This window comes from Mustela nigripes, chromosome 2 (genome assembly GCF_022355385.1).
Source record: "Mustela nigripes isolate SB6536 chromosome 2, MUSNIG.SB6536, whole genome shotgun sequence".
In the NCBI taxonomy this organism is placed as follows: domain Eukaryota; kingdom Metazoa; phylum Chordata; class Mammalia; order Carnivora; family Mustelidae; genus Mustela; species Mustela nigripes.
This window is the reverse complement of record NC_081558.1, coordinates 127,308,001-127,335,191: the sequence shown is the minus strand read 5'-3', so window position 1 is coordinate 127,335,191 and position 27,191 is coordinate 127,308,001. Positions and strand designations below refer to the sequence as shown.

General features: G+C 39.2%; 1 protein-coding gene and 1 long non-coding RNA gene across 5 annotated transcripts in view; one reads left to right on the top strand and one right to left on the bottom strand.

The window, feature by feature from the left end:
• The window catches only part of GOLIM4 (golgi integral membrane protein 4), an 86,533-nt gene that overhangs the window by 58,377 nt on the left and 965 nt on the right, over nucleotides 1-27,191 (bottom strand). The window lies entirely within an intron of this gene.
• Nucleotides 389-5,034, top strand: LOC132010100 (uncharacterized). The gene is made up of 3 exons (XR_009402160.1): nucleotides 389-715; nucleotides 2,517-2,727; nucleotides 2,854-5,034. It is a non-coding gene; the product is annotated as an uncharacterized LOC132010100 (long non-coding RNA).

Below are 27,191 nucleotides of genomic sequence, written 5' to 3'. Positions count from 1 at the left end.
TTAACCAAATTAGAAGAGATCCCAAATCGTGAGGGGGGAGAAAGGGGATAAAAAGAGGTTCAAAAAGGAAGAAAGAAGAAAAAAAAAAAGAAAAGAATTTTAAAAAAAGAAAACAAATAAAAATATAAAAAAGAAAAAATATATATATTTGATAAACTAGTTAAAAAACATTAAAAAAGAAAAAAGTAAAAGTTAAAAAAAATTTTAACAGAAGGCGAGAAAAAAAAAAAACATCAAAAAGAAAAAAAAAATTAAATTGATTGCAAGACTAAAAAAAATCACAGGGAAAAAGCCATGAGTTCCGTGCTTTGCTTTCTCCTCCTCTGGAATTCTGCTGCTCTCCTTGGTATTGAAACCCCACTCCTTGGTAGGTGAACTTGGTCTTGGCTGGATTTCTTGTTGATCTTCTGGGGGAGGGGCCTGGTGTAGTGATTCTCAAGTGTCTTTGCCCCAGGTGGAATTGCAAAGTCTTTACTAGGGGCCGGGGTGAGTAATCCGCTCGGGTTTGCTTTCAGGAGCTTTTGTTCCCTGAGCGCTTTCCGTAGAGTTCCGGAGGACGGGAATACAAATGGCGGCCTCCTGGTCTCCAGCCCGGAGGAGCCGAGAGCTCAGGGCCCCACTCCTCAGTGCGCCCTCAGAGAACAGCGCCCAGTTACTCCCGTCTGCCTGACCTCCGGCTGCGCTCGGAGCTCACCGAGCCTGCGACCGGTTCAAGGTAACCCCGAGCTGTGATCTTACTGTCGGCTCTGTCTCTGTAGCCGGCTTTCCCGTTCCAATACCCGCAAGCTCTGCGACATTCAGACACCCCCGATCCTTCTGTGACCCTGCGGGACCTGAGGCGACGCTGACCCCGCGTGGGCTTCGCCCCGGTTTAGCCTCTGGAGCGATGTCCCTCAGTGGAACAGACTTTTAAAAGTCCTGATTTTGTGCTCTGTTGCTCCGCCGCTTGCCGGGAGCCGGCCCCTCCCCCCAGGGTCTATCTTCCCGTCGCTTTGGATTCACTTCTCCGCCAGTCCTACCTTTCAGAAAGTGGTTGTTTTTCTGTTTCCAGAATTGCTGCTGTTCTCTTCGATCTGCCGATGGATTTTCAGGTGTTTGCAATCTTTAGATAAGCTATCTAGCTGATCTTGGGCTACTTGCTACTTCTCCGCCATCTTGACTCCTCCCCCCTCTTTCTTTTTTTTGTACTCGAGTTCCAGAAGAAAAGGAAAGATCAAAATCCACTGATAAGTCAGCTATGCTGGTTTAAGTTGAATCTTCTTTATATCTAACCTACATTTCTGGCACTGGCAGAAAATTGATGTTTCTTACCAATGAAGTAAAGCAGTAAAGCACTGAACTTTTCCAAAAAAAGCATTTTGGAATGCTTTTCAGTAATATAATTTAAGCAAAAATGATTTTCTTTGATTTCCCTTTCTTTGTCCAGAAAAACAAACAAGCAAACAAATTTGGCACAGTCCTTTCAGTATAAACTCAGATTGAAATACAGAGACCAGAAACCATGAGTGGAGAACGTAATTAAGTTTCCTATTTAACACTGACAACTAAATTCACCAGAATATTCTATTTCCTGACTATTTCACTTACTTGAGTTTTGCTGCTTTGATTTTCAAAGTCTCTGAGTAAAATGAATTAACAATTGAAATGGAAGCCCTTCAAAGATCATTGCAAAACACACATCCTGAGAAAAATAAAAATGCCTGTTAAAAACATCATGTCTTAGGGGCGCCTGGGTGGCTCAGTGGGTTAAGCCACTGCCTTCGGCTCAGATCATGATCTCAGGTTCCTGGGATCTAGCCCCGAATCGGGCTCTCTGCTCAGCAGGGAGCCTGCTTCCTCCTCTCTCTCTGCCTGCCTCTCTGCCTGCTTGTCATCTCTCTCTGTCAAATAAAATAAATAAAATCTTTAATAAAAAAAAAAGGGGGTGTCAGAGCTTTAGGCCAGCTCTATTTTCACTTTCTCAGTTAGTATTATATAAAACCTTTAATATAATGTAGCAAATTTTGAACTATGAAGCATTTCCTTCAAGATGAAATTAACCAATTCACAATTAGTAAGGCAAACACTTTGTTTTTCTAGTAATTGTAATTTATCAACTTATCAAAACGGTGGACTTTTGCAATATGTCTACCATGTACTAGGCACAAGACAGATGTCATCAGACCCCTAACTCCAGAAAGCAGGCTAGTGTAGCTCTTATTTGAACATGTAAATGAAACAGGCTAAGTGGCTAGGTAACTTGCCAAAGGTCATCCAAGCATTTAATTATGGAGTCCAAATTTCCACCCAGGTTTACATTCATTCCAAATGTTGGGGAAGTGTATAGTTTCCTCATCTTCCTGAGTTGGGTGTTCACATTGTGGCTTCATTAAAGTCTCCGAGGTAATGTTCCATGTCACCAAATACAGATTCTAAGGAAACTCTAAAATCACATTATGAAACCCAAAATATATTATTTTTAATACTACCCTCCAGTAATACAACTAATCAATAACTATCTGTTTTTCCACTCACAGAAACCACTTTCATTAAGGTTATGTAAGAAGTCAAAAAAAAGAACAAGAAAAAACAATCTCTGTGACCAGTCTAGACAGAGGCATATAGCTTTAAAATTTGGAATGCTTACTCAGTGTAACAGGTAACACCTTTCTACTTTTCTAATTGAAGATTAAATCCATATTCTAAATAAACTGAAGTCAAGGTGTTCTCCCAACTTCTTTACATCTGGTAAGTTTACTCTCCTTACTGAAAGGAGGTTTTCTATCTTGAATTACTAAATCTACTTTTAATACCAATCTTTATTATTATTATTTTTTAATCAGTGGTGAAGTTATCTTTCTCCTCATTCTACAGACCTAGCCCCTGGATATCTGACACAGGCTGCTTACAGCAGTCCCCCAAGTTGGAGAAGAGGGAATGGCCCTCTTCTGTGGTACAGACTGAAGCACGACCTAATGAAAGCTTCTAGCTCCCATCATCAGTGTTTCTCAACACTGGCCTGAAGGAAAGGGGGCTTATGCTCAAGCAGAAGTAAAACTGCATTTGGAGTCAGCAGATTTGCATTCAGATTCCTTCTACCATTTATCACCTTTGTCATTCAGGACACATAACCTTTCAGAACCTCATCCTTCTAATCCATAATGTAAGTATCAGGACCTAATTCAGTGTGTGGCGCCTAACAGGTACTCAGTGAACTTCAGCTGAATTTACAACAAGAAAAAAGCTAAATCTTAGCAGTTTTCTCAGGGCATGGAGGTAAGTGAATACAGGACATGCAACACTCAGGCAAGAGCAATCTGGAAGTGAAGGAGCTGGCCATGTTGAGAAGTTCTTGATGGTCAGTGGAATCCAGTCCAAGTGGAAAGCAAGGAAACGTGGAAGCAAGGAGAGGCCCAGATGAGATTCTCTGAGGCATACCCGACAACCCAGTAGGCCAGGGAGATGACCCACTTTTGCTTGATGACTAGAAGAGAATGCTGATTTCACTGGTTTTGCTACTGTATGAGTCACAAGGGTGGGTAAGCTGAGAAAACATGCGAGGGAGTAGAAAAATGTAAGTAACTACAAGGATACTGTAGAACTCACTTTAATTAAAAAATTCCTTGCTCTTGAAAGCTTTGTTAACTTTGAGTATGTACAAGGAGTGATTCATTCTCCCATGAAACTTCCACAGTCTTATCCTTCTCGAAGGCTAAGCTGCCTCTGGGTTCCACTGCTATAAACCTAGGACAGGGAATAAAAACGACACAGCAGTCAAACCTGCTTGTGGGCATCAAATCTCTGCTGGATACCTAAAGAGTGTGTTTACATTTATGGCCAGTCTTGGCCTGTATTTTCTACACAGCCAAATCACTGGTACCACTCTGCAGTGAAACTCAACCTTGGGTCACTCCGACTTACGCTGCCAATCTTAGGAAACAAAGGGATCTACCCGCAGGCTTGGTCTTCCGGGCCAGCCCTACGCTGCCAGAGATAAGCCAGGACATCCCTGTCAAAAGGATCATGCATTATGGAGCTCTTACCAAGGTCTCTGTCACCAGGCACTAGGTGACAGAGCATGAAGCCCATTCAACCTGCTGGGAAGTAACTGGCAAAGGAGGAAAGCAGGAAACTGACTGCCAAGTCACATTCCTGGGCCTGGCCCTATTCTTTTACTCTTCTCACTCACCCTCTGAGGAAGATCTGACTTTTTTCCTTTTTATTTCTCTCTCTTTTTTTTTTCTTTCTTTTTTTTTAATGAGACTCAGAAAGATCCAACACTCATTTAAGGACATAAACTAAAATCTGGCAGACCTGACTTTAAAGCCAATTCTGATATATTGCATGAGACAAAAAGTTTAATAAAAACCTTAGGTAAAATAACCTCCTGTCTATAAGGGGATGTGGCACTCAGATAGGTGAGTACTAGAAAGATGTAAAAGTGGGCCGCAAATGGTTAAACTAAAAATAAAACCACCTGAAAACTTACTTGAAGAGAAAACTTTAAGACCCTTATTTATTCTTCTTCTATATAATTCTACCAAGTTTGGTCACTGGGCTTTCAAATCCACAGCAATGAGGTGGAGCAACTTTAAGAAGAGGGAGACAGAAGGACAACTGGAACACGCTAAGAGCAAAGAACACTGTCAAAATAATCATTACCCAGAGAACAAATTCCACAGACACCCTGGCCCTGAGCGGCCAGATGCACTGGCACACTGCTCTACATACGGCCACAGACAATGAAACAAAATTCCATAAACTTTTAGTCATTTCCGCAAGAGGACTGTTACAAATATTTAACTAAATAAACCTGCCATTTCTAGGTATTCCATTTTCCCGATCTGTCATTGTTGTTGCTGTTTAAAACATATGGTCTGGGGCGCCTGGGTGGCTCAGTGGTTAAGCCGCTGCCTTCGGCTCAGGTCATGATCTCAGGGTCCTGGGATCGAGTCCCGCATCGGGCTCTCTGCTCAGCGGGGAGCCTGCTTCCTCCTCTCTCTCTCTCTGCCTGCCTCTCTGCCTACTTGTGATTTATCTCTGTCAAATAAATAAATAAAATCTTTTAAAAAAATTAAAAAAAAAAAATAAAAAATAAAAAAAATAAATAAATAAAACATATGGTCTCTTTGCTTCCTACCTTCTGAATGTGCTAAAAGGACCACAGTATTACAATGTAAAATAACTGTACTGACCCTGAGATCTGTAGAGGGCACTCCACTCTGTAGCATCCTCCAAGTGGTGTTCCCAGAACCCTAGAACTCTTCCCTCTCCTCTGTGTATGACCCACACCACAGTCTGCCCTTCCTTCCTAATGCGACTCTTGTAGGAGCAGGGACCATGTCTACTTGTGTTTGTAACTTCAGAGTTTCTAACACAGTGTCTTCTACATAAGATAAACACAGCAAATATTAAACTAAGTAAATTTATGCACAATATACTCAATTTTATAATATAAGGAGGCATGGAAAAATACTTCCATGTAAAATGGTTAACATACAACTTCTAGAGCTTCAGGGACTTCTGGGGGAACAGACAGTTCAGCATCGGACTTCAGATCAGGTCCTGGGACCAAGTCCCACCTCAGGCTCCATGTTCGGTGGGGAGACTGCTTATCCTTCCGCCCCTCCCCCTGCTTGTGCTCGTTCTCTCACTCTTCCACTCTCAAATAAAGGAATGAAATCTTAAAAAAAAAAACCAAAAACTTACTAGGGCTTGAAAAGGCAAACCTATTTTTCATGTATCAAATATTACATTTCAGACACTGTTCTAAGCTCAAGGATTCAAACAGCAGACATGAAATACCAGTTTTCTGAATTCAAGGTCCTATGATCTCACAGATAGGAAGACAGACAACTCCGAGATACAACATTTCAGGATAAATATGAAAATCACGGAGGACCATGGGATAGAGTACTTGGGCAGAACTATTACCATTTTTCTGCTTATGTGGGGTACTACCTTATATCAAGGAGGAGATGTAGTTACTACTTCTATAGATTGCTCAGAGGCAAGAAATATGAAAGGTGCGGCCTTCCTGAAAAGTAACCAGTGAAATCTCAATGGGTGGCAGGGTTGCAGTAGTTGCTGGCCTTTCAGACTGTTCCCTGTGATTCCCCACCTCCTGGTACTCAAACCATGTGTACTCCCTTCTAACACTGTCATGTGTCGGTCTGTGTGACTAAGAGCATCCAGCACAAGCCGTGTTCTCCAAGATTAGGCTAGGAAAGAGCATGGCTTCCATGTTGGGCTCTTCCTCTCTTAGATCCCCTCACCCTGTGAGATGCCGGCTGCTGGGTCACAAGATCCCTCAGGCAATCCTGTGCAAGGGTATTCCCTACAGAAGGGTATTCCATAGGGAGAAACTGAGACCCACCAACAACCACTCGAGTGAGCCAGGAAGGAGATCCTCCCCTAGCTGATTCTTAGATGACTGAAGCCCAGCCAACAGCCTAGTCACAGGTTCATGAGAGACCCTGAGCTAGAAAAATCCAGCAAAGCTGCTCCTGCATTCACGGCCTCGGCCAACTGTGTGAAATCGTTAATATTTGTATCTTTGTTGCTTGAAGGTGCTAAATTTGGGGGTAATTTGTCATGCAGCAACAGATAATACAGCTACCCTTCTAGTAGTTGAAATCTGAGCAGGGGCCTGATTAAAAAGGAGTTAGTGAGGAGGAGATCTCAGGGAAGAATGATCCAGACAGAGAAAACAGCAAATATAAGGACGCAAAGAATTAGAATGTGAGCTTGCAGTGTCACCTGAAACAGCTAAAAGGCCCATGTGGCTGGAATTCTATTACTAAAGTACAATAAAGTAGTAAAAGAAGATGTGAATTTTCCTCTAAAGAGAAATGGAAGATAGCAATACCTAATTTATATTTTATAAAGAATAACCTTTGCAAACTCCTGGACCACTATGTGGGACATAGGGTGGGGAAAGAAAACCAGGTGGAAGCCTACTACAACTAGTCCAGTCAAGACATGGTGGTCAGATTAGGATGCTGGAAATACTCTAGATTGGTAAAATTCAGGATATATACATAAAGATTTTATTTATTCATTTTAGAGAGAGAGAGGGGACAAGGAGAAAGGGGCAGAGGAAGAGAGAGAATCTGAAGCTGACTCCACACTGAGCACAGAGCCCGATGCTGGGCTCGATCCCACAACCCCTGAGATCATGACATGAGCTGAAACCAAGAGATGGATGCTCAACTGACTGAGACACCCAGCTGCCCCAAAATGTAGGATGCATATGTTGAAAGAAGAGTCAGCACAACTATATGAAAAACTTCTCCATGTAGATTACACTATGTCAATAGGTTCTGGTTTTTTGAGTGACCTGGATAAAACAGAATAACTCCAAAAAGAGGGGCAATGAGATATGATCCACTTGAAATACAACTGAAAATTCAAGAAATAATTTTAGGTGGGGTAGTTAAAAGCGAATCTCTTGGGAGTTAAAATTCAGTGAGGAATGGAAAGAATTAAGCAGTCAATCGAAATGCTCTTTTCAGTGTCTATTCTGATTGGTACCAACCAGACCGTTAAAAAAAAAAAAAAAAAAGTTGTTTAAGCAATCAGCTAGTGAGGTTAAAAAGAAAAAAGTAATAACAGAGATGATGAAGACCAAAAATAAAGCCTGATTTTCCTTCCACATCAATGTAGTTCCAAAGGAACAAAGTTAATGATGAAAAGTATTTAAGTTAGAGAATACTTACATTAGTAACTTCGAGACTATTCAGTGGTTTCATAGAACTTTAGAGCTTCACTTATTAGAGCTTAACAAGAATCTACATGTTCCTACTCTGCAAATTTTCTGAGTGGGCAATGTTCACAAAAAATACATAAATGAACTTGTCAGATAAAACCTTGCCTTTTCTTACTGCTTCTTCTATTATGTGCACAAAAAGCATGTCAGGACGACTCACAGGAAATATCCATTTCCAATCAAGGCCACATTTGTGTACCTAGGGACCAACCTTCAGCTTACCTTTCTGAGTACAGAGTTCTGATATTCTTAAGCTGAGACATGAAAAATCAAGCTTTAAAAAGTTAAAAGCTAAACAAATTTCTATTAGGATTAGCTTACTGAAGAGGCCAATATAATAATTGCACACACATACGTATACAATCATATACACACACACAATCTCACACTAAATGGAAAGAATGTGCAACTTTTTTTTTTTTTTTAAGAGAGAGTTGGAGAGCTCAAATGCCAGCAGAGCAGGGGGAGGGGCAAAGGGAGAGAGAAAACCTTAGGCAGGATCGATGCCCAGCACAGAGCCTGACACAGGGCTCCCCACAGCTCCCCACAGTGCTCAGGGCTTGATCTCGACCCTGAGATCACCACCTAAGCCAGAAGCAGGAGTTGGGACACAACTGACTGAGCCACCCAAGAACCTCATGAATATGCAACTTTTTAAAAGAAATGTTTAAAACCAGGTAAGTTCTTTAAAAGACAGACAGACGGATAAAAAGAACATCTGTATGCATGAATTTTCCATACTTTTTTCCCAAGGCCTTGGGTATAAACATATATAATTACCATAGTGGATGCTAGAACCTTTAAATAAATACTAACTTAATATTTTTCATTTTTTTAACAAAAGAATCTCAGTGACTATGCAACAAAAAAAATTTTTTTAAAGTATTACATATATGTTCATAAGAAGTATATGAAAAGAATTAAAATGCCCAATCCTATTCATGGGCCCATGTTCTAAATTGCTTTAGTTTTTAAACCCACATAAATTAGTATATAAAAATAATTCAATATTTTATCATACCTGCTTTTGCTGCTAAAATCATTATATTAAATGTTGAAATGCTTTGGTAGAGAAGTTCTACTTACTCTATGTCAATGAAAGATCAGAGTCATAAAATCCAATAGAAAAGGCTTTAACTTGACTGGACACTTCATTTACATTCTATCTCTTGATGGCAGTACCTGTATAATCCAATTTATATCTCCCAAGAAATCCTGTGGACAGTAGGTGCTTCAGGAAAAGTTTGCTGCTTAAAGAATATAGTTACTTACTGCATTTTTAGAATTTCTGCTAAGTGCTTATTCATTATAAACATATCCCTTTAACTAAAATTGTTATTTAATGTTACTCTTTTAAAAAGTCCACAACAAATCACTGCAAAAATGATTCTTCAAATAAAAGCAGCTTTCTTCCTTTATCTCACTTTGTATCAATTTTGAAATTGATGGATGGGGGTAGATGGAGTCATTAGCCTAAATCCATCATCCCTTACTCTGGCTTTACAGCCACACCCTCCTATGTACTTACTGCTTTCTGCCACAGGGAGAGGATTCTTCTGCATCCCAATCCACTCACGCTGGGATTGACCATGTGACTTATCTGGCCAATGTGAAGTAGACAAAACTGACAGCTGGCCAGTGCCTAGCCCAGGCTTTAAGAGGCATTGTATGTTAACACTCACCCTCTTGTGCTCCTGTAATGCACTGAGAAGGGAACCCCCAGGTAGATGGAATCCTTTCAGCGGGTTGTAGAAAGGAGACATTCAGAGTCTACTTGAAACAAACCAAAAACCTGTTGCCCAGGCCTAGGTTCAGGCAAGTCAGGCCCAGCCAAGCCCAGTCCCCAATGGCCAAACCACAGCCAAATTGCAGAACTTGAACATGAGTATGTTTGTTATTATAAGACACTGAGATTTTGAAATCAGTACAAAACAAAAACCAGTGTACTGACTCTCAGTATCTTTATATGGCAACTCACATAACATTAGCTGCATTGAACCAGACCTTCCTGATTTACCTACTCTAAACGAATAGTCATTTTTTTTGAGCTCTCTTCCATTTCAGAAAATCAGATTTTTTTTAAATATAGGAATTTTTTAAGAAAAAGATCATCACAGAAAGACATTTGTTCTATAACTGAAGTGTAATTTCCAGAAATAAACTATAATATATGAAATAAACTGTACTTTAAGGCATCCACGTTATAATTTTGTAACCTCGGATGTTTCTATAATTTACAAGCAGTCCTCCAAGTGACTGAACATAAAGCACCTCCTTGAATGTCTGATATACTGTATAAGTTTTCTGCCTAGTTCTTGTTTTGTTTTGTTTGAGCAGTTTCTGAATAGCTTCTCATCAAAACCTCACGTGTGAACTAACTCATGCTGGGAGAAGCCAGTATGAATTAGCAAAGTCTTGAAGAAGTTTTTGATATGTGCAATTTTATTACTTTTGAGGACTAACACTTTCGGGGCCTTCCTGAAACTAGGATGGAATCAATCATCTGTTACTTCTTGGATTAAGAGAGTATATTTTCCTATTCCTACAGGATTTAGAAATCTGTTGTTTTAAAAAATGGGACAGATTTTTGTTTACACGGCTATCTTACTAATCTTTTGTCATAATTTGAACAAAGGTAAAGTATAACCTAACCCAAGTTCAGTTATCACACTGTAAAAGTAACACGATTTTCATGGATCAATTCCAAGAATGTCATTGCCCTTTCTGCCACTTATACGTAATAAAGCAAAGCTATACTGTGAAAACTGTGTGTTAATAAGTTGATAAGGAGAAGTCACTACAGGTAATTCTTATTTTCATTATTACTCACTTAAGCTAGCATCTCAGGATTTAAAAATCACAGAATTTTAGCTTAGACGGAATCTTAAGGCTAGTTCAATAACGCACCAGATATCTGAGTTAACTCCCTCCGGAATGCTTGGTTATATTCTGGCCCTCTCCAGTGAAAGGCAGTGTTTCCAAAGTAGTGCGACTGCTACTGTGTTTCAGTAAATTAATTTGGCAAAAGACAGTAACTGGGCCTGTTGTAATTTCTACTTTAAAAAAAAATTAATTACATTTAAATGACCTTTTACAGAATACAAATGGGAAAAAAAGGTACCAAATGAGCATGAATGATGGTTAACACAAGAAACGATAAGCCAATTCCAGGCAGTCTCATGGGCAGTGTATACTTGGCGGAACAATGTACAACTGCTTGTGTCTTAAATATTAAGTTATAGTAGCTCTTACTTGGGTCATAGTTTTAAGTGTATACTGATAATAGGCCAGCACTTGTAGACAAAATGCATAAGAATATTAAATCAGCACTAGTAGAGGGGCAGCAGTAATGATTTTATAAATACACTCAAAATAGTCCTTAAGTGGCATATCTTATTCAAAATAGTCAGCACGCACATCAAGAAGCTGATAGTCCTAAAAAAGGCAAAAGAACCAGAACACTCCTAGCGGCCGGAATTGATACTACCCAAATGTTCATCAGTGGAGGAATGAATAAATTCTAATGGCATACTAATAGAAATGAACCATCTGTAACTACATGTAACAGCTTGGAGAATCTCCCAAGCCATGTTAAATAAAAGAAGCCAGACACAAGAGTATATACTGTTTGAGTATATACTTGTGATCTATCTCTCAAATAAATAAATAATATCTTTTTAAAAAAAAGAATATATATTGTTTGATTTCGTTCATGTTGCACAGTAAAAAAATGGGCAAATTAATCCGTAGTGATTATCCACAGAGGGAGGGGCAGTTGTCAACTTGAAGGGGCTCAACAAAACCACAGGCTGCTGATACTCTTATGTGTTTTGATCTGGTCGCTGGTGACACAAACATGTTTGTGAAACCACACACTTACAATCTGTGCACTTTTATGTATGTAAGTTACAATTCACAGTTCAATAAAATGTCAAAAAAAAAGTGTTAGATTTGACTGAGTTATTTATATGTCCAATGTTTTATGTGCAAAGCATTTGATTCTTTCTTACCATGTTGGATATAAGAAAAGATAAACCTCTAAAAGTAATTTTGCCTACTTTTAAAGTTAAAATAGGTAACTAATTTAGACTACTTTTTAATATACATCTGTGCCAAAATTAAATACAATGTTATTTTAGACGTATTTTTATTTTATTATTTTTTATTTATTTTTTTTAAAGATTTTATTTATTTATTTGACAGAGAGAGATCACAAGTAGGCAGAGAGGCAGGCAGAGAGAGAGAGAGAGAGAGGAGGAAGCAGGCTCCCTGCTGAGCAGAGAGCCCGATGCGGGACTGGATCCCAGGACCCTGAGATCATGACCTGAGCCGAAGGCAGCGGCCCAACCCACTGAGCCACCCAGGTGCCCTAGACGTATTTTTAAAAATGCTTTCTAACACAAATAATTCAGAGAAAATGTCACTGTCACTAACAATGAGAAAAAAATTAAAAATAGCCTATATATTATATTAATTTAATTTAAAGTTGGCTTATTATTAAATTGCTGAGAATACACAGAGCTAAATTTTCTTTTATATAAAATCACTTCTGGAGCACCTGGGTGGCTCAGTCAGTTAAGCATTTGCCTTTGGCTCAGGTCATGATCCCAGGGTCCTGGGATTCAGGCCCATATGGACTCCTTGCTCCATGTCTGCTTCTCCCTCTGCCTCTGCCTCTCCCTCCACCCCCGCTCATGCTCTCTCTTTCTCATGCTCTCTCTCTCTCTCAAATAAAGTATTTAATAAATAAATAAATAAATAATAAAATTACTTCTGTATTATGTACCACGTAAAAATTAGGAAAAAACAAATTCCCATAGGAATTTGTGAGAGAATATATTATAATGAAAAAAGGTTTTGAGAATTAGAAAAAAAAAAAATGGACACTACCTTAGTAATGGAGAAAAAATACAGTTAGAGCTGTGGATATCTGCTGACAAATTCCAGACCTGCCACCAGCAAGCTACGTGAACTCGGTCAGATCAGCACTGTCCAACAGAAGCACACTGTGAATCACATTTGTGACTTTTAAATTTCTAGTAGCCACAGTTTAAAAAGAAGTATATGTGCACCGCAATATACCAATCACATCTAATGCAACATAGCACGTCACCAAAACGTAGTGCCACCAGAACAAAGCAGTGTTCTCCAGAAAAATAGTTCACAGTGCTTTAGTTTTGTGATTTTCTTAAAAATTATTTATTTATTCAGAGCGAGAGCGAGTGCGCATGAGCAAACACAAGCAGGGGAGGGGGAACAGGCAGAGGAGAGAGAATCTCAGGCTGATTCCACGCTGAGAGTAGAGCCTGATCCAGCATTTGATCTCAGGACTGAGATCATCATGATCTGAGCAGAAATCAAGAGCCCAATGCTTAACCAACTGAGTCACCCAGGCTCCCCAACTATGCTTTAGTTTTAACTTCTGAACTTTTAACTTCTGAACAAATTTTAGTTAAAATTTGAAATTCAGTTCCTCAGTCATACCAGCTGCATTTTAATGCTTCTGCCACCTGTGACCAGGGGCTACCATGTTGGACAGCACAGGTGTCAGTCTTTCCATCTCTTGAAGTTTCACTTTCTTCCTTGATAAACTAAAAAGTTATTATTTAAGATACAGAAATCCCAGGGAGAATTTCTGCCAACTGAAGCCCACATGACCCAATCAAGATGTGTGCCACTCACCATGCAGGAATGCACAACAGTGTCCAGGCATTTTTGGGCTTTTAAAATAAAGTCAGAAATCTGGATGTTTACATAAAATATCTTTCTTTTTTCATGTAGACAACTACCGTGAAATTTTTCAGAGCACTGTGTGGGCTAAACCAAAACATATCCATATGCTACTCTTTGCAACCTGGGTTCTATAAACATTCTTTCCTGCCCTACTAATCTATGATTTATTTAGCAGTGATTTGACTTCTACATCTGGAAGCTAAAAAGCACAGCTGGAGAATCAGTTGAGTGGTGAGATTCAAAGCCCCCCTGTGAAGTAAAGGTGAAGCTACAGATGCTATCAGGAGGTGACAGCCTCTGGTAAAAGTCAGCAGGATCCCAGAGTGAGCTTAAGCTCTGTCTACAGCCCAAGATTCAGAGGAAACTAAAAAAATAATTACTTTATTATTATTATTATTATTATTATTAAGGTAAGGGATCCCCTAACACTCTAATTTTGGATCAAGGACAATGTACCAGAGATGGTTGGAAAGGGTAATGAAGCCAAGTGTATCACAGTGAGTATCATTCCTCTCACCCTGGGGCCCAGGCCCTATGGAACCTGTTTGGATCCTCCAGGGCATGTAGGATCCAAACTGGAAAAAGGTTAACTGGCCAGACAGCAGAAAGCTGCAGTGATGAAGCAGGAAGCAGCAGGTTGGGCAGACAGTCGTACCTTCTGTGGACAAAAAGGAAAGTAGGGGCAGGGAGTGGAGCTAGAATGTATCAGTTCAGAGGTAAGAATAAGCACTAGGGGTCATATCACCCCCAGGAAGGACCTGACAACCAAGAAACACACAGGCCTAGGCTCCAGGGATAGGAATGCTTATCATTCAAAGGAACCTGTAGGATATGTAATTAATCAGCACTAATGAAAGCTTTCACATATAGAACAAAGGTATTTTTCAGAGTCCAAGTCTCCAGAGATGGAACAGACCATGGGGGAACCACATGAAGTGGGGCCATAAGTTATCAAGTAACATCTGCTACCATGACCCCATGGGCCTTCACTCAACAACATGCACCTTCTCAGAAGACCTCTGTCCCCAATTTTGTCCTCAAAACCCCTCACACACAAGCAATTAGGGAGTTCCAGGCTTTTGAGCATTAGCTGCCCATTCTCCTGGGTGGGGCCACACCAATAAACAGCCTTTCTTCGCTGCAGAAGCCCTGAGTCCGTCTGTACGGGCTTGCTGTGTATCAGGTGGACAGACTCTCATTGGTTCATTTACGGTCACAGGTGGACTCCAAGGAGACCAGCTCTCAAGTCCAGGTGAGTCACCATCTGGGAATATTCTTCACTGCTTGCCAGAATCTAAAAAGGATAAGAGTTCCCTCTGAGAAGGTGAAGTCAGAAACTCTGTTTTGTGAATATTGTTAAAACCTCATTTTATTTCCAGGGTGAGGGGACCTTGGAAACGGACGATAACTAAGATCTCTGAGTTAGGATTCAAACAATAAGAATATCAATCCCAAGTTTGTCACTGTCACGCTGTGTGACTTCTGTTTCCTTAAATTTAAAATTGTAATGATATAGCATATTGCTTTTCTCTGTATTTACTTCCAGGACCAAATGCTATCATGAATATAAATTTGGAAGGTATAAGTTCCTCATGTAATTACAAGGTATTTTTTATTATTTACTAAGCAATTACTAGTGGATTCTAGGAATGCAGTTTATAAAGTGCCATTTAAGTCCCTAATCAGAAATCTCAAATTTGAAAGGGGTGGAATGGGTTAGGGCTTTTGGGAAATAGCACTGAGCACTGACTACCCCATTACAAATGCAGCCACTTTCTAGAGGATTCATGGGGTAGAACCAAGGGAGGTCAAATTCCAAGATGGACTTAAAAAGACCTCAGAAGAAGGAATTTGCCCTAAGCCATAACCTTTTTTAGGTCACTGATGCTTTGAGAATCTGATAAAAAAGCTATGGGTTCCGTCTTGGAAAAAGACACATATATGGAACTGACATATATTTTCAGGAAGTTCATGGACCCCCATGGATCTCAAATAGAAAATGCCATCCTTAAAGAAGAGAGGGTCACAGATGAGACACACAATGTGGCCTTAGGAATTAGTTGTTGCTGGGTAGGAGGCAGTTTTGAGAACAGCTGGAGGTCTACAATAAAACAAAGTAGTCTTTCTTTAAAGACTCACCCTCTACTCAAAGTACTGCTACCATGGGACCCTCAGATGAAGACTTCTTGGGGTCTAAAGGAGTCTGATAATCACTCACAAAAGCAACATTCTAGCTAACTGGGTTAGGAGCTATTGCTTCCTTAGACAGTTTAACAACACAGTACATCCTCTACCTTAATCCAAATGAATAATAATCAACCGAGAGCAAAAGATATATGAGGAAAAAAACTATGCAGCCTATTAAGTCTCCCTAAGAACCACACTGTACATGGTAACATTACACTGTAGAACATGTAGAGAATTTTTTTTTTTTATATTTCGGTTTTTGGGACATAGAACGAAGACTAATGAGGACAGATGGAAGAAAGGCAGGTAGGAACAAGGCCCTTCCTAGCCCCACCTCAACTCTAAAAGGAAACCATGCTTAAAAGGATTTTACAACACCCTGGAAGAAGAAATCCACCCTTTCCCATGTGACAGATAAATGATAAAAACCTCATTGGTAACAGGATCCTAGAGGGTTAATCAGATTAAAACAGCCCGACAACAAGCCTATAAAAGCCCCAAGACTGGGATACCTAGGTGGTTCAGTTAAACATCTGCCTTTTCACGGGTCATGATCCCAGAATCCTGGGATCCAGCCCAGCATCAGGCTCCCTGCTCAGTGGAAAGTGGAAAGCCAGCTTCTCCCTCTCTCCCTCTGCCCCTGCTTGTGTTCTCTCACTCATTCTCTCTCAAATAAATAAAGTCTTAAAAACAACAACAACAACAACCTGCTAGACTTAGAAATTCCAGTGTCAACCCTCTTGGGGTCCTTCCCTTTTTCAGAGCATCATACTATCACTCAATAAACTTAGCTTTGGTGCCCACCACTCTGTCTGGTCTACCTCCTCATTCTTCAAAGTGACATGACCAAGAATGGTGGGCATTAAAGGAAAAGAAATCCTGTAACACGACAACGTTTCACAAAGGACTAAATGGTATCCATGTGAATATCACAAAGGAAAAGATGTCCACAGGAACCCAGAGTATCAGTGAGATTCATGGCAGCAATCTGGCACCCACACAGGTAGCAGTGGAGCAGAAGAGAATCACCCTCCTTCACAGAAGGAAGCAATTCACAGAATTTCACAGAAATTCAACAGCAACATTTCACTGACAAGGAGAGAACTTGCCTGATTCTTGAGTGGAACATGGCCTCAAACACATTTTGACAAGATATTCTCTATCCACTTCCCAATCCTATCTCTTATAGAAATTCACTTAGGAAGGTATAACAGAAGTCAAATGGAAAATAGAAATATTTGGGGCATCTGGCTGGCTCAGTTGCTTAATCGTCTGACTCTTGATCATAGCTCAGGTCTTGATCTCAGGGTTGTGAGAAATACTGATCTCGTATTTCTAATTACTAAAATATGAATAGTGAGGTCATAGTTAAGAAGAGTTAAGACGAGTGAGGTCATACTATGAATTTGGAATAATAATTGTTTAGAAAACATTTAATGACTTTTTCATAATATTCTCTTATAATCTATTTTTATTAATATCATGAAAGTGTACTCTTTCATTGCAATGTTTTAAACTTGATTTTCAAAGAGACCAATGAACAAGTTGAAATCACCAGGGATGCAATTAATGTTCTTTCTTTAAATCAAAGATATTATCTTTCTAAGACCAGTAAACCTCATTCCCCTCAAAATTTATCTTGTGACCATCAAATAAGGTGTTTACCAAGGACTGCAGTCCATAAAATCAGAAGGAACAATCAGAAGTAAAAATATTATATGAACAAACACCGTGCACTGCATTCCTATGTATTTGGCAAAGAAATACAGTCAACTGTATGAGTGAGAACTTTTCACATATTGCCAATGGATTTTGAAACTCCTCAAGGACATATGCTGTCTGCTGTGGGATTTCCTTTGGCAGCTTACTAGTTGGGTTTATATTTCAGAGAATTACCTGACACTCTTAATTTCAATCCTTAGAGATCAAATGGTTTAAATACCAGATAATTTCTCTCTAAAGTGCCACAATTTCAAATGCCATTTCTTGCTAATATATCTCAAATGAAATAATAAATCACATTAAAATATGTAGTAGCGCATTTTATAAAAAAAGTATTATGTTGGGTCATCAAAGAAAATAATTCAGAACAGTGCCTGCTACAGAGCAAGCGCAATGAATGTGAGTTTATGACGACCTTGGTAATAATACTGCCAACAATGACAGTAATGACATTATTACCTACCACTTTGTGGTAGGCAGCTACTAAGATGACTCCAATGCCCCCACCTTCTGTTATTCATGCTCTCATAAACCCTTTCCCTTAAGGATCGACTGAACTTAGGGATTCAATTCTAATGAACACAACATGGCAGAAGTGATGGGGTATCACTTTCAAAACTGAGGTTATTAAAATACTTTCACTTTCATCTTAGGTTCTTGCACACTCTCTCTTTAGCTCTTTAGCTCTCCCTTGGATCTCTTGCCCTGAGGGAAGCCAGCTATCATTTTTTAAGTTCCATGGTAGAACTGTAGAAAATCCTAGGGAAAGGCCCAGATGAGTGAGATTAAAAGCGGATCTTCTGAGGCTGCCAACAAGCACATCAGTGAATTCTGAAGCAGATCATTCAATCCCAGGCAAGTTTTCAGATTAGGACTACCCTGTTCAGCAGCCTGACTGAAACATCATGAGAGATCGTGAAAAATAAATCACCCAGCCAAGCCCAGATTCCTTTCTCATAGTGACTGTAAGATAACATTTGTTGTTTGGGGATAATTTGCTATGCAATAGGATAACCAATATAGATTTTGGAGTAGGGTGCTGCCATCTCAAAAATCTGAAAGGTGAAGAGCTTTGGAACTGTGTAATGGGCCTTCAGAAGAGTGTGCGTCTGGGCACCTGGGTGCCTCAGTTGTTAAGCATCTGCCTTCTGCACAGGTCATAATCCCAGGGTCCTGGGATTGAGCCCTACATCAGGCTCCCTGCTCTGCGAGCCTGCTTCTCCCTCTCCCTCTGCCTGCTGCTCCCCCTGCTGTGCTGTCAAATAAATAAATAATATCTTTAAAAAAAAAAAAAAAGAAGAAGAAGAAGAGTGTGAGTCAATGTGCAAAGCACCTGAAACATATTGTTCACAGAGTTTGGGACTTTGAAGAGATCGCTAGGAAGGGCATAAATAAAAATGAGGAAATTTTTTTTGGAAACTGGAAATTAGGTAGTGGCAAGAGGTTTAACAAAACCCACATTTATGTACAGTACATGACCTGCAGTCACTTGCAGTTACATGAGAAGTGAAAAAAAAAAAAAAGTGCTGAATGAACTGGGTAATTGAGCTGAGATCTTCCAGCAAAGTGCTGAGGATGCTACCTGGTTTCTTCCTGCTGATTATAGTAAACTGTGAGAAGATAAACTGAGGGAAGGACTGCTAAACAAAAAGGAGGAAGGACTTGATAGTTTTGAAAATTCTCAGCGTCTCTAGACCGCAAACAATGCTAAGTTAGGAAACAGCTTCCATGCAAAGATCAATTCCAGAAAATTATCAGAGAGTGCACGGTCTAAAGATAAGACAAAAGATGTTGTTCAGAAATCCTTGTTAAGACCTTAGAAATGTTGCCCACCCCCCCCCCTTTTACTGAGAGAGAGAACACACACATGTGCAAGCGGGGTTGGGAGGAGGTACAAAGGGAGAGAGAGAATTCCAAGCAGACTCTACACCCAGCAGGGAGCCTGACACAGGGCTTGATTTCAGTACCCTGAGATCATGACCTACGTGAAATTAAGAGTCAGAGGTATAACCAACTGACCCACCCAGGGGTCCCCAAAATATGGCCTCTTAAAGAGCTATTCAGTCAGACCATAGGTCTCCTAAAAACATAAGGGTATGACACAGAGATCCTATCAAAAGGCTTTTGGAAAGTGAAAGGCCACTCCCTATCCCTTAGCAGAAGCCCCAAGTCAGAGAAGAATTTATCTCCAGGAAATATGTGGGTGTGCTTTTTGTCTAATAGACTAAATCCCCAAGTTTCACAGGAGACTGACAAAAGTTTTGAGAGGATTTTATGAGCAGAAACCCTTCCAGTTTAGAAAATGAAAGGACCAGAGACTGTAATAAATGAAAAAAGGCCATACATCCCCCTAATATTCTATTATCAGGAAGCAGGCTGAGAAAACTCAGCTGCAAAACACATGCTACCTTTCATGAAAAAAGGAAAAATGACTCAGAGAGTGGAGCCAATAGCCCAAGGAGTAGAATCAAGAGACATGGGAGAATTATCCCCAGGTCTGGAAACCTAGTCAAGGAATTTCTGCCTAGCTGGATTTCAGAACAGCTATGGACCAGTGACTCCTACATACTATGCATCTTACCCTTTTTTGAACAAGAACATGTAGGTATCTTATGTCGGCTTCATTGCTGTACATTGGTTGTTTTGAGGTCAGTATCTTGACTCTAATTTCACAGATGACAAGGAACTATACTTAAGGAACTATACCCAAGGAGCCTCACCCACACCCAGATCAAACTTAGATGACTTCTGGATTTAGAGCTGATGCTCACCTACATAGTGAAGACAAGCTATTTTTCATCTTCTCATGAAAGCGATGCTTGACATCAGTGCAAATTAACATGTTTTATAGCATCAAACCTTTAAAAAAGGATATGAAATCCTTTTTAAAATCAATGTGTGTTAATAGGTTGAGAGATTATAGATTAAATCTCACTAATGTAAAACTTAATAAACTATCCTACACTAACCAAGTTAAGTAAATAAGTAATTAACAGCTGTGCAATTTTAATCTGCTCACAGTATCTATTATACAACATCATCACTATTATTGAGATCATACAAGCAATGTCAAAGCTTAAAATATCCTGATTTGCAGAATTTTTGTTGTTGTTTATAACAAAAACTCCACTTAAAGAAGGGGTTTAAATGGATATGTGAAATGGGAAATGTTCGACTCTTCTAAAATGATTATATATTTTTCTTAAATGCACTCTCAACAGAAAGGAAACTGTCATTCAAATGTGATACCTTATCTTTCAGAATGACAGCCCATCTTTTACTTTTCTATTCACAATCTATCATAGTGTGACACTTTATATATGAAAAAATAGTTAAGGCAATATTTTTTAAAATGTCATACTATTTTAAAGAGCAATTTATTTCATGCCTACATCCCTCCAGGCTAAAGCCTATTTAGTGAGGTTTATTAGTGAAGGGCAATGACTGGCATGTCCCCTGAATAAGCACTCACTGGCCAATAAAAACAAGAACACAGATATGCCATTCAGAAATACAAAGCATTGTTTAAAAATAGCAATAGTTTCTGCTGGAACTGAGAAGAGGATGCTGATCTCCAGGGACAGCAGAGCACAGTAGAGGAATGCTATGTTGTACTGGAAGTCAGGATATGTGGACTTGAGATAAATGATAAATGATTCCGCTTCAGGATTGTTTCTTTAACTGTAAAATTCATTGTCTGTAGCAGATTCAATCAGTTAATGCATTCATGAACTACAGACATGCAGGTACTCATACTTGAACTGTACAGGTACTATGAGTTGCCAAATTTCATTTTTTTCCCTAAAATAAACTTCTACAAAACTTCTGTACACTACTACCTTGTAAATGGAAAATGTAACTTACATGGTATTCATGGATATAGTGACTGTTAATTTTAAATGCAATAAACGACAATTATTAAATTCTAACTGTCAAACTGTTGGTTGCCCTTATTCAGTTCTCTGAGAGAAAACAAACGAGTAACTATAGCTAAGAGAGAGATTCTAACATCAAACTGAGAGTTTCTACTTGTCAAGAAAACTCTGAAAGTGAATTCAAAAGGGCTTAAGGTTCTTATTAGATATGATTCAATGTTATTTAATGCAGCACCTACGTACCACCTAAAATCAACTCTGTATCAACCAAAATTACCTTTTGTAACAGCAGCAAATGTCCTACACACTGGACATGCCTCATCAAATAATCACCCTGTTACTTCTGATTCTAAATTTTATCTTGACTCTTCATACAACCCACCTAACCTACTTTCTCAGAACCGTCAATATTGTCATGAGACATGCTAAAATAATTTTGAGGGCAATGGAGTGCTGTGGAAAGAACACAGCTGGGAAGTTACTTTAGGGTTCTAAGCTCAATTTCATTAGATCTGACCTTGACACTAGCAAGTTAATTAACCCCTCTGAGCCTTAGATCTTTCACTCACATTAACAAGCTTATGTCACTGTTAGAAGAAAAAAATGCACGTAACGTGCTTAACAGGGCCCCTGAACCTGGCAGACATTCAACAAATGTTATGTATTTTAAATAATTTAGTTTCTTCAAATAAATTTTCAAAATTCTATCAAAATACATTCACTTTAAATAACAGTGGCTTGAAAGGAAAAACAGCTTGCCACTATTCTCTTATAATAAAGTTGTATTATATATAATATAACTTTTACTTCCAAAGCTACAAACTCCACAAAGCACTGACTGGCAAAAGTAGCAAAAACATTTTGTCCTCAATGACAAAATAGAAACACTTATTTGTCAAAATGAAAAACAGCAACTCTTAGTTGATACCACCTAAGTGTATGCAGGCCTTTTCTTTCTTAAAAAAAAAAAAAAGAAAGAAAGAAAAGAAAGGGTCAATACAGTAGAAAAGACAGAGTGAGAATGTCTTAAATGAAAGTTTCAACCAAGTTAGGGACTTAGCTCTGAAAAGAGCCATATTTAGGCCACAACTAATAACACTAGTACCTTCTAGATGCAGTAAACAGTGAGCAAAATAAAAAGTAGCCCAATGCTAACCCAGAAATCCTGGTCACTTAAATGCAGTAGTAATGTGTTCCAAGATCCATGCTCGTCATTTTGGGTGTATTATTTACAATCTACACAAGTGCGCAAAATAGACATTGTTATCCCCAGTTCAACATAAAGAAACTCAAGCCCGGAGGTATTACTTGCCTGTTCAAGGTCTCCACCCATGAACACCAGAGCTGTATTCAAACAGTATTTGATGCCAAAACCAATCTCCCTTCGCTAGTCCCTGTTTCTCTTTTTTGAGACATAAACATGTGAGCAAGAATATTCCTCAATGTTTTTTAAAGTCATAAAATGGTAGCAGTCCCCTGTTCCTCTCTTCCCTCTTTTAGTTTCTCTCCAATCTGTTGCATATCAGTTCTCCAACTCCAAGTCACCCATTCCTTAAGTCCCTGAAATTGTCCGGTGCCCCAGCCCTATAAGAAACTCTCCTTAGAAAGGCAGAAGAGAAGAAAGTCAAAGTAAAGCTTCCAATTTATCCGGGACCTAAACCAAAGGCTCACAAATAATGAGAAATTCTCTTATATGGTCAACCAATATGGGCACATTCCAATTTACTGGAATGACTAAGGCAGACACAATATGTAGAATCATACAAATCTGTGCAAATCATATATATTTAACAGAATGCTTAAATGAGTCAGATTTTCACAAAGTACCTAGAAGCTTTCATCTTTTATTCAAGGAATGCATTTTAGGGCAAGGGATTTATTTACAAATAAAACTATAGAACTTAAATTCTGTTCTGGTTTTTAAATGAAAGTGTTCATCTAATGAACGGTATCTCATTGATGTCTATAAGGCCTAATTTTGCACTTGAAAATGAGAATACCTAATACCACACACAGCCATTGCTCATGGATCTAAAATCACTGAGTTCTGTGAACCACTCTGTTGTATAGTCCAAAATGTAAGCCTTATACTTCTAAGCACTGTATGCCAGCTAACATGATTGATCCTCATGACAACCTATTATAAGCATTATTATTCTGATTATAACCTACGATAAAAGTGGGTCCCAGAGAAGTGACTTGCCCAAGATCATACAGCTGGTTTAAAAAAAAAAAAAAAGACAGAAAGCCTTGAAACCTAAGTGCTCTGACTCCTCAGCCTGTATCCACCACATTTCCCTGCCCACTGTACGAAGTACATTCATAAGCAGACAGAAAACACCACAGAGGTATAGACCTACTCTCTACTGAGCACTGACTATATGCCAGGCACCAGGCGCTGGAGATGAAAGAAAGCCTGGCCCTGAGCTGAAGGAGACTTTTATTCTTTTTTAAGCAGATTCAGGGGAGGCTGAAAACAAAGAAGCCGCCAGTTCCAATGTGATATGTTCATGCACAGGCTAGTGTGCCATCCCGTGTTAGGAAAACACAATGTAAGGGACAACTAACTTAAATAACAGTATGAGCCTTAGAAGCAACAAACTTTTTAAAAAAGGTTTTTAAGAGAACTTAAGCGCATGAGCAGGGGGAGGGGCAAAAGGAGAAGCAGACTCCCCGAGGAGCAAAGAGCTCAAAGCGGTAATCTTATCCCAGGATCCTGGGATCATGACCTGAGCCAAAGGCAGATGCTTAACCCACTGAGCCACCCAGGGCCCCCCACCTTTTTTTTTTACTTCAAATAGTTCTAGGATATTGACCTGGAACAGGAGCATAGGAAACATTAAATAAACCTTTTCTTAATGGTTTCTGGCCATCACTGGGAAGACGAAAAGCACTGCAAAAATGTTTCAGAAATGAGGGGCTATTCGCCCCTACTTTTAAAAAATGTAAATAGTTCCATCTCTATTCCAGATCCTGTTACACAAGGTTATTGCCTACCACTAGGAGATACACCCTCTTCTTATCAGGTATGACAAAGAGAGTTAATCAGTAACCCTACTTTAATTTTTTAAGTTTAAATTGTCACTGAAGGTCCTTTCTCTGGAGGAAAGTATCTGGATTTATGTCCATTTACCCATTTCATTTGATGTCCAATCAGGTAAAATAAAAGGAGGTAGCTAATTATAAAAACAAATTTTGTCAATTTTAAAACATTTACCCATAATAAACATGGGAAGAGAAAGTTGTGAAATACCTTACCTCACACAGGGACCATGATGATAGTAACAGATCATCTTTAAGGAGCAGTACCTACTATGTGCCAGGGATGTGCTAGGAGCTTCTACACATTCATTATTTTATCCTCTCGTTATCCCTGTGAAATAGATCATTCTAATCTCCATCTTATAAAGAAGAAAAATGAGGGCCAAGTTCACACAAAAAGTTGCAGGGCTAGAATTTGAATCACATGCTGGGGGAAAAGCAACAACAAAACCCTCAGATGTCTCTGCGGCCAAGTAAAGTAAATGTGTCAAGTGGCTCAGTTTTAAGATTACAGGGTTGCACTTTTCAACCTTGGCTGCATGTTGTAATCACCTGGGGAGGGCACCATGTGGGTTTCAACCCCCCCAGATGGTGACTGATTTGGTTTGGGAGCTGCCCACTGATTCTAATGGGCAGTGGGAGCTAAGAAACACTGTGTATGACCAGGAGTGGGGTATGGCCCACCTGAAAGCAGTTTTAAAAAAATTTAAGAGATTAAGGAAACACTGTGCTGGTCAAAGATTGTAACTACTGCCTCTGCCACCAATATATAACCTCTGCCCCACTGCTCAGTGTAATTTCCATGTGGCAGAAGTGGGAGATAGAGAAGTAAACAGATATATTGCCTGGCAGACATAGACATTTGTTTTTCCTGGAAAGGGGGCTGCTTAGTCTTGGAACTTTCCCCAGGTCACCCTTTACTGTCTCCTATTTATGGCACAGGTCTACTGCAAAAGGCACTTGGAGTTAGACATAACCTACTTTCAAAATAATCTCTGGAGTACAACCCATCCTTAAACTGAAGATGACCTAAAAATGCTCACTTAACAAATGTATACCTTCAGATTACGGGGCCAAAATGTAAACATTTCAAGAGTAACATATATATTTTTTTTCTAAAAAAGGCCACTCATAATTAACTCTGATTTTAATCCAAGCCAGGTCAAGAGATCTCACTTAACTAAACAAGTCCTAAGAATGGAGAGCCTAATGCCTTCAAAACAATCTATGCAGGTGGTACAACACAGCGCTGCTGAGTAAAATGTCATTTGTCATTGGAAAGGGAAGCAAAAGCGGCATACTGTCAGAAAAATCCTCATTAAATGGCATGCAGATGTGAAATCCAAAATAAATGCTACAGAAGTCAATCATCAATCCATTAAAAAATAAGAAGAAACTGCAGCCTGCTTAGGAAATAATTCTTTATGCATAACCATGTTATAATTGTTGCAGCACCACAACTCAAGAGGAAATGGCAAAATACTTTAAGAAACTGACATTAAGGCCTTGAACTAGCAACCACTTGAACTAGCTACATTTTTTCATCTGCAACAAAACAAATGTTGAAGATTTTAATGGCCTTGTATTGTCACTTACCACCACGTTCGCCCCACCATCACCACCAAAAAAGGCAAATCAAAGGAGAAAAAAAAATTGAGATTGATTTTCAAAATGAAATACCACAAATATTGGAACACTGGGAAAAAATTAAATTTGAAAGCAAGCAAGCAAGCAAGCAAGCATACTGCAAATACAGGCGGTGACTCAGAAATCAGGGCCTCAGTCAAACAGTTCCAGCATTGGCTGCTGAGGCAGAAGCTCTACTTGGGCAAAATATTTTGCTGTTACTTTGTTTTGTTTTGTTTCAAAAAGCAGAGACAGGAAAGGGAAACCTGAGAGAGCAGACAATAGCCTGCAGGATTTATTTTCTCACCACAGTTCAGGATAACAGCTCATTTGTTGAGTGAATAAATATATATTGATTCCCTCATGAGTGTGAGGCACTGTGCAGTGCTGAGGATGTACTGGTAAACTTGACAGTGTCTGTTTGCATGGGTCCCCTAAACTAAGACACTAAGGCACCAACCTCACATAATCCACCATACATGCCCCTTCTAGCCATATGTGTGAAAATTCAGTCCTGCCCTTGCAGTATTAGATGACAAAATTTTCCTTTTGTCTAACTGTACTGAACTTCATAGGGAAACCACTAATGCCTTCTACGTAAATAGGTAAATACATAAATATCCAGAATTTGAATAACAACGATAAGCCATGGGTAAATTTCAACAAGTTTAAAGAAAAATGTTCTTAACCCAGGTCTGTATCAAAACAGGTTTTCCTTTAGAAAAAAAACCCAGTTCACATATTTTTACTGCCTGTGGCTATGCAGCTTCAGTAAGCTAAAAATACTTCCCTTTCTTCTAAGTTGGGAAGAGAAAATAAGACCAAGCAATCAGCAGCATGTCATTTTCTCTCTCTCTCTCTTTTTTTTTTTTTTTACTAGAAAACACTCAAAATAGCTGAAGCAACGAAAAGGCATCTGTTTTCTATTTGTATACACATACACTGACACAAACATCCATCCAGCTTGTATCTTCCCAGTAATATGAAATAAGCTATATTTGCATTATCAGCAAAGAGTGTCAACATTTCACTACTCACAGCTTTCTAGTATTATTTTTTTATTTTTGGTTGGGGAAAGGACTGCATGAGTGTTGAAAACTAGACACAAGTAAAAGCTTTCAAAAAATATGTATAGGGTGACTATGCTCTTAAGACCACACGGTGCTTACTTTGCAGTCATGCATCATTTATGTTTCTGAAATTTACATTAAACGAGATTCTAAAATAGAAGGATAGGAACTTTAAATCTTTCGCAGGTC